Below are 12,590 nucleotides of genomic sequence, written 5' to 3'. Positions count from 1 at the left end.
AAGCAATGGGCGGAAAAATCTAACCTTTATCTGTCTTATACCCGAGATTGGGTTCTTTCGGAGAAAACCGTAAATTATAGCTTAATGTCATGGAATTCTGTATTAAAAGTGTGAATTTAGGAATTGAGGAATACATACTGTTATAGACTGTTAAGACCTTAATTTGTTAATAATTTTAGACGTTTATACATGTATACGTTTCGCAATTGTTATAAAGTACTGAGGTACGTTTGTAAATATTCACCTTTAACAATGCACAATACATAAACACATTTGTATTTAAGTATGCACTCAGACATGTATTGTGTTGGGTTTGTGGTTGATCAGTCTGATTCATTGGAAAGCAATTTCATAAATAACGATGCAACCTTCGAATGGAAATCAGTTGTATGCAAATTCGTATTGTGGCGCTGTGGAAATTAATTCAACATTCAAGTATTGATCTAGTTTTGTACAGAATAAAAGTTATAATAATGTCATAACAAATAAAGCCCTTTCTTAACTGAGACACACGTGAGCGCTATAAAAATGATCATTTCCTGCCGCCACGTGACTCAGTACACGAAACGCACAGTCACATTTCTTCCCTACCGACCGTAGAAGTATAAATTTAGCAGAATCATTCATCCTAACACGATTGGTCTCCCTTACTTACTTCATCTTTAAATGTATGGTAATTTTGGTCATACGGAACTTTGAAATGTAAGCGCTACATAATTATTGATTGCAAAGTACATAATAAAAGCGTTATTCTACTTATTTTATTTTAAATACTTTCACAAATAAGGTGACTTTATGTCAATAAGTTTTGTTTCCTTTGCATATTTATTTTGTATTGTTTCTGTTTTATGTATCTGCATCATTATATACATATTTTAGGATTTGTTCATTCCAATATGTTTCCCAGTCCGTAAACATGTCGTTTTAACGACCGCATGGGGCATACGTTGCAAATGCATACCATTCTAGTAAACCGGGAAGTCAATAATTATTATTTCCATAGTTGCCAAACAATGTCTCGTGACGCGAGCATAAGACCATTCTGGCAAACATAAATGCCAGGCAATTTAACGAGGAACAATATGTGTCTTGCGAATCAGCACGGGGATGGTCAAGTCAATACAAACCAGAGACAGAGTAACATTATCACTGAAGATATGTGTCGCGTTTTGAGAAAACTGGGCATTATGCATGTGCGTAAAGTGTCATCCCATATTAGCCTGTGCAGTCCGCACAGGCTAATCAGGGACGACACTTTCCGTATAAACTAGATTTTTGCTAAGAAGAGACTTTTTTTAAACAGAAAATATCATAAAAGCAGAAAGTGTCGTCGCTGATTAGCCTGTGCGAAATGCACATGCTAATCTGGGACGACTCTTTACGCACATGCATTAAGCCCAGTTTTCTCAGAACGCGGCTCATATGATTAATGCAATGATGTCGTGGTTACATGAATTGACTAGCAACGCATTATTTTGAATATCACGAATATCTGATGATGCCAATCCCAAAGGACCAATTTATGCCTAGTGGACTCTCCCATCCTTCTAAATCGGATCAATTTATTTCCGAAATTAGGGATGTCTGGTATATTTATTTCTATATTAAGAATATTTCTTACAGAAATTCCTTTAAGCAAACAGCGCAGACCCTGATAAGACACCGCATCGTGCGGCGTCTCATCTGGGTCTACGCTGTTTGTCAAGGCATTTTTTCCAGACGCTAGTCATAAATGGGTTAATGCAGTGATGTAGTGGTTCCATGAATTGACTAGCAGCACATCATTTTGAATATCTCGAATATCTGATGATGCCAATCCCAAAGGACTATGCCGTCGTGTTTGAAGAGAGAAAAGTGCAGACATATAGGATCTGGCACGAGTTGTCATATCATACCATATTTTATATAACGAGTTCAGGAAAGCGAGCCTTTGGCGAGCTTACTAACGAATTTGCTGGACGAGTTTAATAAAATATATTATGATATGACAACGAGTGTCAGATCTTTTTTTATCACATTCTTTTAAATGAGCAAATTAAATAAATATTTACGCAAACATAATGATAAATGCCGCATGTTGTTTAAATGTTGTTTACAATGTGACGTCATTTGACGTTGCAACGTCATTTCAGCAAAATAACAAAATGCGATTGGCCAATAAACGAAAACTAACCCAATGAAAACGCTTAAAAAGTATATTAAACATGTGTAAGATATAGAGGAAATTTGTTGGACTCGGTGGAATATCGATTTTATTTCACGAGTGATCATAGAAAACAATATTTTCACGAGTGGCGCAGCCACGAGGGAAAATATATATTTTCTATGATCTCGAGTAAAATAAAATCGATATTCCATCGAATCCAACAAATTTTCTTTTTATTTTATGCTTTTTTTCGCCGTTTATTTACATTGTAAATGAGTTAAACTGGATACTCTCGCTGGATTTATGACGTCATTTCGTTGAAACAATGACGTCATTTCACAGTAAAACAATGACTAATATCGATATTTTTCACTGCTGTTTTTCACTGTTTTAAACAGTGGAATACCAGTTTTATTTCACTGATATTTCTCTATAAACCACCGGAAAGCATAAAATAAAAAAATCTATGTAATGGTTATATTACATGGGAAACAGGGTATGACATGTGATAAAAGTTTGATTTTTTACTCGTATGTTAAAATGTGTGGTCACATACTACAGTTTTATTACATTTTGATTAAAGTCAGCAGACAGTGATTCATCTCGAATTATATAAATTGTAATAAATTTACGTCTAAATGGTGTGGTTTGTAAGAGAAAATCAAACCACAAGGGCGCATTAGTAACATGGTCTTGACATTGTTGATTCACCGAAGTTACGTTATACCGCATTAATTTGGACTTTAAGAGAATACGGCTATCGTACTCAAATATCAAATAACTTGTATGGTTAGTTGAATAAAAAGGCATGTATATATACTTGTTAAAATAAAGAACTGGCAAAGTCATCCTTCAACAATACTACGGAGCAGTTTATTTGTAAATGCAAAATTCCGAAACATGTATATTATTCCTATTTAAAAAATACATAAAGTAGAGCTAGAGGGAATTAAGTTGGTTGCCCAGATTTATTGAAACGAGTTTTAAAAAGCAGTTTGAAATGAGAATTAAGTGTTAATAGGTTATACAACAAAGATAAATGTATTTGTTAAGCACAAAGGCGCGGACCTTTCGCTGATCTGCGTGGTTCAGATTTGTGATCCTTAATAACAAAACACGTGTTTAACACAAGCCTCGTGTTTATTTCATCATAACATAAACAACCAAAAAATGCAGTTTTTTCTTTTGCATATCCCCAAGCATAATAATTTGACCCTGCTTTACTACTTGTGAAAAATACGTGCGAGTGTGATGCTGGTCTCGACATTAAATACAAACTATCCCAAAGAAACTCAATTTGGAAAGATAGAGCAAGAGAAAGGACACGACAACTTTTACATTTCATACAGATTTTGTTAGTTTGGATAAGTATATATATATATGAGCAATTGCTGTCGATATTGCAATAGAACACGATGGGATTTTTAAAAATAGTTTCCCCTTTCTTAAACAATGGTTTTAAGTGTAGTTTAAGTGTCAACATACAATATGCAAAGGGAAGTAGTATGTATTCAACTTGAAAACTCTGTGCTTGTATTTTTTGTTTACTGACTATCTCTTATGTTAGAAAACGCGAGTAGCAGACGGAATATCAACTACAGCGGTTGCTACAAAAGCGGATAACACATTTATTACATGTCAATTTACACCATGGGCATCAATTATATTTGCATAAACATAAATTACATGTGTGTGAAAAAAAGGTTAACAAAACGTAATTTGTCAATTATCTAAATGCGTTTATTTTGAATCACCGCCGGTGTCCATCTGACACTATTTCTGCAAAGTTCATGTTTTAAAGTAATTGTTCTCTATCGGACTCGAACATGTAGGGGAGGCGGAAAACTAGAACGGGCGAGGCATGGTCAGGGGTGATAACCCCCAAACCCCCAAAAAGGTTAGGGTAAGGGTTAGGGGTCGGGTAAGGGTTGGGTTTAGGCCAACCCAAACCCTAACCCGACCCCTAACACTAACCCTAACCCTAACCCTCTAACCCACCCCCCCCCCTTGCGAAATACCATACCATGCCTCGCCCGTTGTCGTTTTCCGCCTCCCGAACATGTAGAGCTCATCTAAGTAAACTCGCTAATAGAATTTAAGAACAAAGTAAATAATCAATAATCTAAACTACACTCTCTTAAAACTTTAGGCTGACAAACACTATTCTCAAATCGATCCACATGATTATATTATGTGTCTGTGATCACTTATAATTGGAACTTCAATATCAGAGATATTATTTGTCTGCGATCACGTATAATTTGAACTTCAGTATCAGAGACTTGATCACTAAACGTCATCAAGCTAATGTTGAAGTGTAAATGTAGATGCCTATGGGACAAGCACAAGTTTAAAGTTATTTTTCCCATGCCTTGGTGAATTATAAATGATTTGCTGTATTGATCTTGACTTCCGAATGCCATTGGAGAAAAGGGCGTTTCATAACCGATCGTAAGACAATTTTTATTTACGTGAGAATTTTGTAATCGTAGACGAACTAGCTCGCTATGCTCGTCAAATATATACGACGCTTGAGATGCCAATGTATTTAATACCCCCGTCACACCGGATTGGCGTACTTACCGCGTCTTTACGGCGACACAGGTCGCAGTGAGGACGCCATAGACGCCGGAGGGACGCAGTAAGGACGCAGTGCGGACGCCGAAAATTGCTCAGGACGCGAGCCCACGGCGACTACTTTGAACATGTTCAAAGTAGTCGCCGAAGTCCGGCGTTTTACGGCGTTCTGTTAAGGACGTCGTAGGGACGCCGTAGAGACGCAGTAGTCGTAGTAGGGACGTGGTAGGGTCGCTGAAAGGTCGCCATGGACGTCGTGTTGTCGCCGCTCAAACACACAGAAAATGATAATTGACTGCAAAGCGACCGTACGGCGACCTTATTGCGACATTAGTTCGTCATTTATACGTTTATTGCGTCCTCAGAACGACTATGGTCGCAATAAGAACGCAGTAAGAACGCCAAGGACGCCGCTCAGACGCCGTATGGTCGGCTTTGGTCGCCGTAATGACGCAGTACGAACGCGGTAAGGTCGCCAGGGACGTATTAAGGACGCCGTGAGAACGCGCAGAACGCCATTAACCAGGACGCTGGTGTGACGGAAATGCGAAAAACCGCATTTTTACCGAAAAAGTCATTGGCGTCCTTACTACGACTATCAGAAATTTCCAGAAACACAGTTTTAGGTCGCCGTAAGGACGCCAGTCCGGTTGTGACGGGGCTATAATAAAGTACTGTAAATTTATTGTTATAAGATATGGGCTTTAGCAATTTGTGTACAGCTAAATATCCAACTACGATTAAGAGGTTAACTCTTTATCGTGAGACACATATCGCCCAACGAAAAGGGTGCATCGGTGCAAAAAAGTACCATGTGGTATTGAAATTAGAAGGCACCTGGTACCTGGTTTGCACGAATAGGGCGATATAATATATAACAACGCCAACTTTGTTCTACAAATGCATTCGTTGTTTAACCCATTTATGCCTAGTGGACTCTTCCATCCTTCTAAATTGGATCAATTTATTTCCAAAATTAGGAATGTCTATTATATTTATTTCTATTTTTAGAATATTTCTTACAGAAATTCCTTTAAGCAAACAGCACAGACCCTGATGAGACGCCGCATCATGCGGCGTCTCATCTGGGTCTACGCTGTTTGCCAATGCCTTTTTTCTAGACGCTAGGCATAAATGGGTTAATTATTTCATTTTGAGAGTGTTGTCCTAAGATGACGAATATGCGTGATTCATAAGTATGTACACTGCCCATGGATATATGATAATCATATCTGATTCATACGGTCTAACGCATTTGCCAAATGCCAGTAAACAAATGTAAACAAGTCCTAATGTTGTCGATAGTATCGTTTGGCCTTTTCATTGGTAAATACTTAGTCATCCATAATTGTCCTAGACGATTATATAATTCTACACATCAGAATGCGTAGATGCATTTCCAAATGGCTATCAATATTAGACAGTGATTCCATATACACATCCATCTAGGGCTTCCCACATGATTGATATATGTCGTGTTCTGAGAAAACTGGGCTTAATGCATGTGCGTAAAGTGTCGTCCCAGATTAGCCTGTGCAGTCCGAACAGGCCAATCAGGGACGACACTTTCCGCCTAAATGGTATTTTTCGTTTAAAGGAAGTCCCTTCTTACCGAAAATCTTGTTAAGGTCGAAATTGTCGTCCATGATTAGCCTGTGCGGACTGCACAGGATAATCTGGGACGACACTTTACGCACATGCATTATGCCCAGTTTTCTCAGAACGCGACTCATATATGTGATACTATAGGAATGATGAAACACCAGAGATACTATATGGACATTGATTCCTGTAACCATCCACTTGTCTGTTATCTAAGGCAAGTGACCAGTTGCAAAACAGTACAGACCAATACATGCAAGGCAGCATTAACCCTTTGCATGCTGGGAAATTTTTCGTCTGCTAAAATGTCGTCTGCTGAATTTGTAAAATTAGCATTTTTTTTCGATTTTTTTTTAAAGAATACTATCAGAATAGCAAACGGTTTACATCCTGATGAGACGTCACGTTCTGTGGCGTTTCATCTGGATCCAAACTGTTTACAAAGGCCTTTAAAATTCGGTTCCAGCGCTGAAAGGGTTCAACTTGGTCCTGGCCCTGGAACGGCCAATATATTTATAAAGCATACACGCGCAAATAAACAGCTTCGGCATTAGTACAAGACGATGTTACAGTTCCGTAACTTATTATTCACTGTTTACTAGAATAATTAAAAAGCGGCATGGGAAATGAAATTTAAGTACCAGCTAATTCCCATAATGCTTAAATTGACAAGACGTTTTTTAGAATGAAATATTTTATAATCTTGATCACATTCGTGTACCTTAAGAAGACCCCATAATTATTTGCGCAAAAAAGGCACGTTGCATGGCTAGGGTGCATACATGTATATGTTAAATTAAAACATTGACGACACTATTTCAATATAAGTCTAACACTTCATCACCTTCATACAGAAATGAAAGACAAGCTCGTTTTGATTTTAATATGTATGAGTTTCAACATTTATTAGAAGCGACTTACATTAAATCTGTCAATAACTATAAGTACTCGTTTGAACCCATGCTGCGCACACACGACAAAAGAGCCGTTCATTTCTATTGCGCTAAGCATGGTGGAACAATATAACAATATCTATTTTTTATTCAAGACTTATTGATTGCACAGTAGGTACTCAGGCGCGCCCGTCAAGAGACTGTACATTGGCGTGCCAGGAAATTAGCTGGGCTACCATCAGATCGACAGGTCTGGGAACAACTTAAAAATGCTTTCCAACTGAAACCATTGATTGTGAGTGGGCCGAGTAACTGAAACTTGTACTTGTCAACACTTTTGTGTTTAACACGCTTTCGTTGGCGCCACAAAACACAGTGTTGGCAAAAAATGCTGTTAGAAAGGCATACTTTATAACATAAATTATAACATATAACGCGTCCCATCATAATCACATTTTACCAGTTCGCGAATAAGGATTTTGAGCAACTGTCGTACAATCTGATGCAGTTGGATTTAATAAGCCTTAATTTCCCAAAATACTTATATCAGTATTCATATATATTGGGTGCCACGAACCTCACAAAGTTATTCTCATATCATGAAAACGAAAGCAAACGAACACTTTTAAGTTGATCATTTCATGATCGAAGTGCTAAGTATAAGATTTTATAAGCAATCTGATAGTTGATTTGTTCTTAACACTTATCTCAGCATCAGTAAAAATGTTTATTTGAGTCGTGTTCTAAGAAAACTGGGCATAATGCATGTGCGTAAAGTGTCGTCCCAGATTAGCCTGTGCAGTCCGCAGAGGCTAATCAGGGACGACACTTTCCGCTTTTATGACATTTTTCGTTTAAATGAAGTATTATCTTAGCACAAATCCAATTTAGGCGGAAAGTGTCGTCCCTGATTAGCCTGTGCGGACTGCTCACGCTAATCTGGGTAGACACTTAACGCTCATGCATTAAGCGCAGAACACGACTCGTTTATGGCATTTTACACAATGTCTTCGTACGTCGTACTTTAAAATCCGAGATATGGACATCAATACATTAGTAGGATGTAAGAATTTGATCATTTTAATCACTCAAAATTGTTTAATACTTGATTTTCATTTTTGTCATTTTCAGCACAGACAGGATATCAAATTTGGGAATAACACAGTACCTCATTGTAACGATAAACCGTAAAACTAAACACCCACTCAAGAGAAAAACTGGCATTAAAATCAGGAGATTTAATTAACAAATAATGTTTCACATGCTTTGGTCAACAATACGTTTCAATTACAGTATTATTGTGGGCATGGGCCATGTTTTCTTTATGTTTTATCTCATCCTAATGTAAGCATAATTAAAATAACAACCTCTCTTTAGATATGCTACCGAAACCAACACATTTTCTTTTTATTTTATGCTTATTTTTGTAGTTTTGTTAATTTTCCGAATTTGCCTCATTAAGTTATCCCGTGGGGTGCCTCAATTTTTAGAACGCACAAAGAACTTACTACACAAGAAAATAGTTCACATCTGTAAAAAGTGTATTACTATTAAAATCAATGTTTTATTCAACATATATCTTTTTCATACTTTATACATTCAATATTATTACAAACAATAGTTTAATTTAAATTATAATGAAATTAATAGTGTTGCATATACTGGCGTAGTAATTTGTGTATTCAACTGATCTCAAGAGAATAGTGACGCCATTGTCTTTTCCCTTATGATATAATACGATCAGTTGCGTAAGTCATTTCTTTTGATTAGGTTGAAGACCGAAAATGAACACAACAATGCTGGAATGTACATGTTGAGCATAAATTGAACAATTCACCAAGGCTTTATGTTAAGGTTTTCAAAGCCTCGCTAAATAAACGCTCACATAAAAATGTCTATTTCTACTGTAATCGAGACATATTTACCGAAAGCAATGTGAGCTTACTTTTTTTAAACCACATTTAGAATTTAAACTGTAATCTAAATGAAAACATCTATTGAAATATCGTCGTTAGTTTGCTGTAATGTGCACATACTAGATGCTTTGTGAATAAATCTAAACCCATTGTGTGCGTTTGGAGATGCTAAAGAGGGTTGAACCCCAATCATTTGTTCTGCATCTACTTTGATATTTGTCTAAATGTTGGACAATTGATAACATGTCATGTATAAACGATATCTAATTGATGATAAGAGTTATCTTCTATCGATCATCTTGAATTTAATTCCGTTAATGAATTTGTTTTCAACGTTGCAACATTCTGTAGAAAACATATTTAAAAAGGCATTAACGTTGTATTATCTTGTTTGTAATGTGTTTTGTCTCCTACATACTGGCTGCGACACGTTCCAAATTATTATTAGAAAAATGAAGGTTTGCTGGGTGCGCATTGACGTCATTTTGGGAAATTGTTTCCATTTTTGGCCTGATTTGTTGTAAACTGGGACAGTCCTGACTTGATTTGATCGTCGTCACCTTTGAGGAATAAATCTCAATATACATTTCTGAATATGACCTACTGTATGGCTTTTGATCAAGGTTACCCCCTATGGGATGTTCTTAAATTACAACCATAACTGAGAACGATACCCTTCTCACAGCCTTGAATATGACCTATTGTTTGGCTTTTGATCAAAGGTGACAGCCGTTTATTACCAACTATGGGATGTTCACAATTTCAACCATAACTGAAAACGAAACCGTTCTCACAGCCTTGTGGTGTTCGCTATGACAAACCATGACTAACAACGATTGTCCTCTCAAAGGCGCGTTTGCACGCTTTGCTTGCTTTAAGCAAAAGATCGGTCCAATATAAATGAAAAAAAGCAGTTAAGTAAAAATCATTAAGTTTACTAAAACGGAACTAAAATTAATCAATATATGATATATACGTATGTGTCATACATTGATGATCATACTGCATGTCGTTAAGCCATTCAATGAAATGAACTGATGTTGCGTACAGTCAGTGCAGAATTAATGATTTTGTCAACTTTTATCTCGTAGTGTATTGCACTGTAAGGTTGAGTCCTTGGACATGGCTGGATTACATTCAGATGGTCATTGAATGAATGTGGAAACCTTCAAGAACTCTTCAGTTATACCATTCCTCTTCAATAGCACACATACTCGATTTTGTAAAAGGATGGATGAAGTCTTATAAGATCCTAGTACAGTAAAATGATGTGCCTTATGTTTTTTAATCTTCGTAGATTCATTTGATTGAGATCGTTTCAGCTTCAGCCGCGAGTTTGGTTTCTGATCGATTTTGGGGTAAGTGTGAAGTTCGACGGGCCACCCAACTGATTTAAATACCTAATGCGTTGCATTGATTCTTTCAAGTTGGTGTCATTAGTGTAAATCAGTGTATGTTTAATCTGTCTGTCTATCACAACTGTCTGTCTTTAATAGTTGGTGTTCTGATGTGAAGTAGTGGGTAAGAACAAAGATTCTCCTGATAGAGTTTCTGGACTTAAACCTGTTGCATGCTGGGAAATTTGTCGTCTGCTAAAATGTCGTCTGCTGAATTTCTAAGATTAGCATTTTCTTCGATTTTTTTCCAAAGAATACTATCAGAATAGCAAACAGTTTGGATCCTGATGACACGCCACGTTCTGTGGCGTCTCATCTGGATACAAACTGTTTGCAAAGGCCTTCAGAATTCGGTTCCAGCACTGAAAGAGTTCAGTGAGTTAAGGTTTGCTATATCCTATTTGTATTAAAGTGAATGTTTGCGTTAATCGTGGATAAAAGTTGACAAATATAGAGTTCATTACAATTTTCAGTCGGCTATGACGATCATACCTGAAATAGACTTTCGAATAAAGGTGACGAGTTATGCTTACACGTTAGTTGCATCTGTGGTTCTACAAGGAATTTTTAAGTTTCACAAATAGTGCAGTCATCTCGAAGTTAGTGTACATTGCTTTTCACTCTTTTACCGACTGAAACAATATTCAAGGGTGTACATAAACTATACTTTATGTAAAACTACCACACACAAAATTTGTAACATTTTATCAAAGCAAATACAACATCGCAAGATCACAACATTTCTGCCATCTAAACCAAGACCAGTAAGTGTATTGATTCTTCCACATTTAGTTGCAATTAATGGACGCCGTGTATCCAATTTTGTCTGGGAAATTTGACCAGGCGGTAATTACTCATGTAGTACATGGTCTCCACAATAAGGATTTTACAATTCTCGCAGAGCATTGATTTGTTTCTGGTCCACAATAGAACCGGCCTTAAGTGAATATTGATCGTAACGCCACGTCCATTGACCTTCTCTATTGACATATCGGTAAATGTTGATGTTAGAATCCCAAACAATTTGAACTGGAAATCTTGTACTTTTTGTAAAAAGGGTTTACATATATTTCTACTCCTCGACTATGCCACGTCCATTGACCATTACTATTAACATATCTGTAAATGTTGGCGTTAGAATCCCAAACAATTTGAATTGGAAATCTTGTAATTTTATGAACAGAGTTTAAATATATTTCTACTCCTCGACTACGCCACGTCCATTGATCATCTCTATTGACATATCTGTAAATGTTGGTGCAAGAATTCGAAACAATTTGAATTGGAAATCTTGTAATTTTCTAAAAAGGGTTTAAATATATTTCTACTTCTCGACTACGCCACGTCCATTGACAATCTCTATTGACATGTCTGTAAATGTTGGTGTTAGAATTCCAAACAATTTGAAATTAAAATCTTCTTATTTTATAAAGAGAGTTTAAATATATTTCTACTCCTCGACTACACAATTGCATTATGTATTGCGAATGATGAAATATCATTTGAAAAACAGATGCATACAGCAAAATGTCAAATGTCGAGAAATTGCCCCCTTAAACAAAACTTGTCATAAACTTTAAATAACCCATCCAGCCCAGGCAGCTGATATAACGAATGAGCCCCTGGACATGCTTTAACAACGTACCCAATTTGTAATATTGAAGATGATTCGATCGAAGTTTTATGGCCCCAAAACGTGTTATTTTCTGCATAACCGTATTGTTTATCGTTTATTAACTGTGCCTTAATTTCCCAAGGGGAGATGAGTGTTGGGTCATACTGAATATATGACTTGCATACGTGAATTATTTGAATTTGCGATGTACGAGGCTAGCTATCGATTGGCAACAAGGAAACCTACGCATTTAAAGAATTGTTTTTACGATGTAGATGGTAGCCACACTGTTTAAGCCATATTGAACTTGATTTGCATTCATAGTGTTTTGTACTTGTATTGTTTGTTATCAACTAATATAACATTACCTCGTATAAATATAGTATGAGTTTGTTTCGTCGTTGTTTGTTTTTATTTGATTAGCATGCTGAATATGCTACTTGA

At 36.6% G+C, this 12,590-nt stretch overlaps 1 protein-coding gene across 1 annotated transcript in view; it reads right to left on the bottom strand.

Annotated features, from left to right (window-relative positions):
- The window catches only part of LOC127838695 (voltage-dependent calcium channel type A subunit alpha-1-like), a 144,187-nt gene that overhangs the window by 89,222 nt on the left and 42,375 nt on the right, over positions 1 to 12,590 (bottom strand). The window lies entirely within an intron of this gene.

This window comes from Dreissena polymorpha, chromosome 7 (assembly GCF_020536995.1).
Source record: "Dreissena polymorpha isolate Duluth1 chromosome 7, UMN_Dpol_1.0, whole genome shotgun sequence".
Taxonomy (NCBI): Eukaryota; Metazoa; Mollusca; class Bivalvia; order Myida; family Dreissenidae; genus Dreissena; species Dreissena polymorpha.
This window is presented reverse-complemented; position numbering and strand designations above follow the sequence as displayed.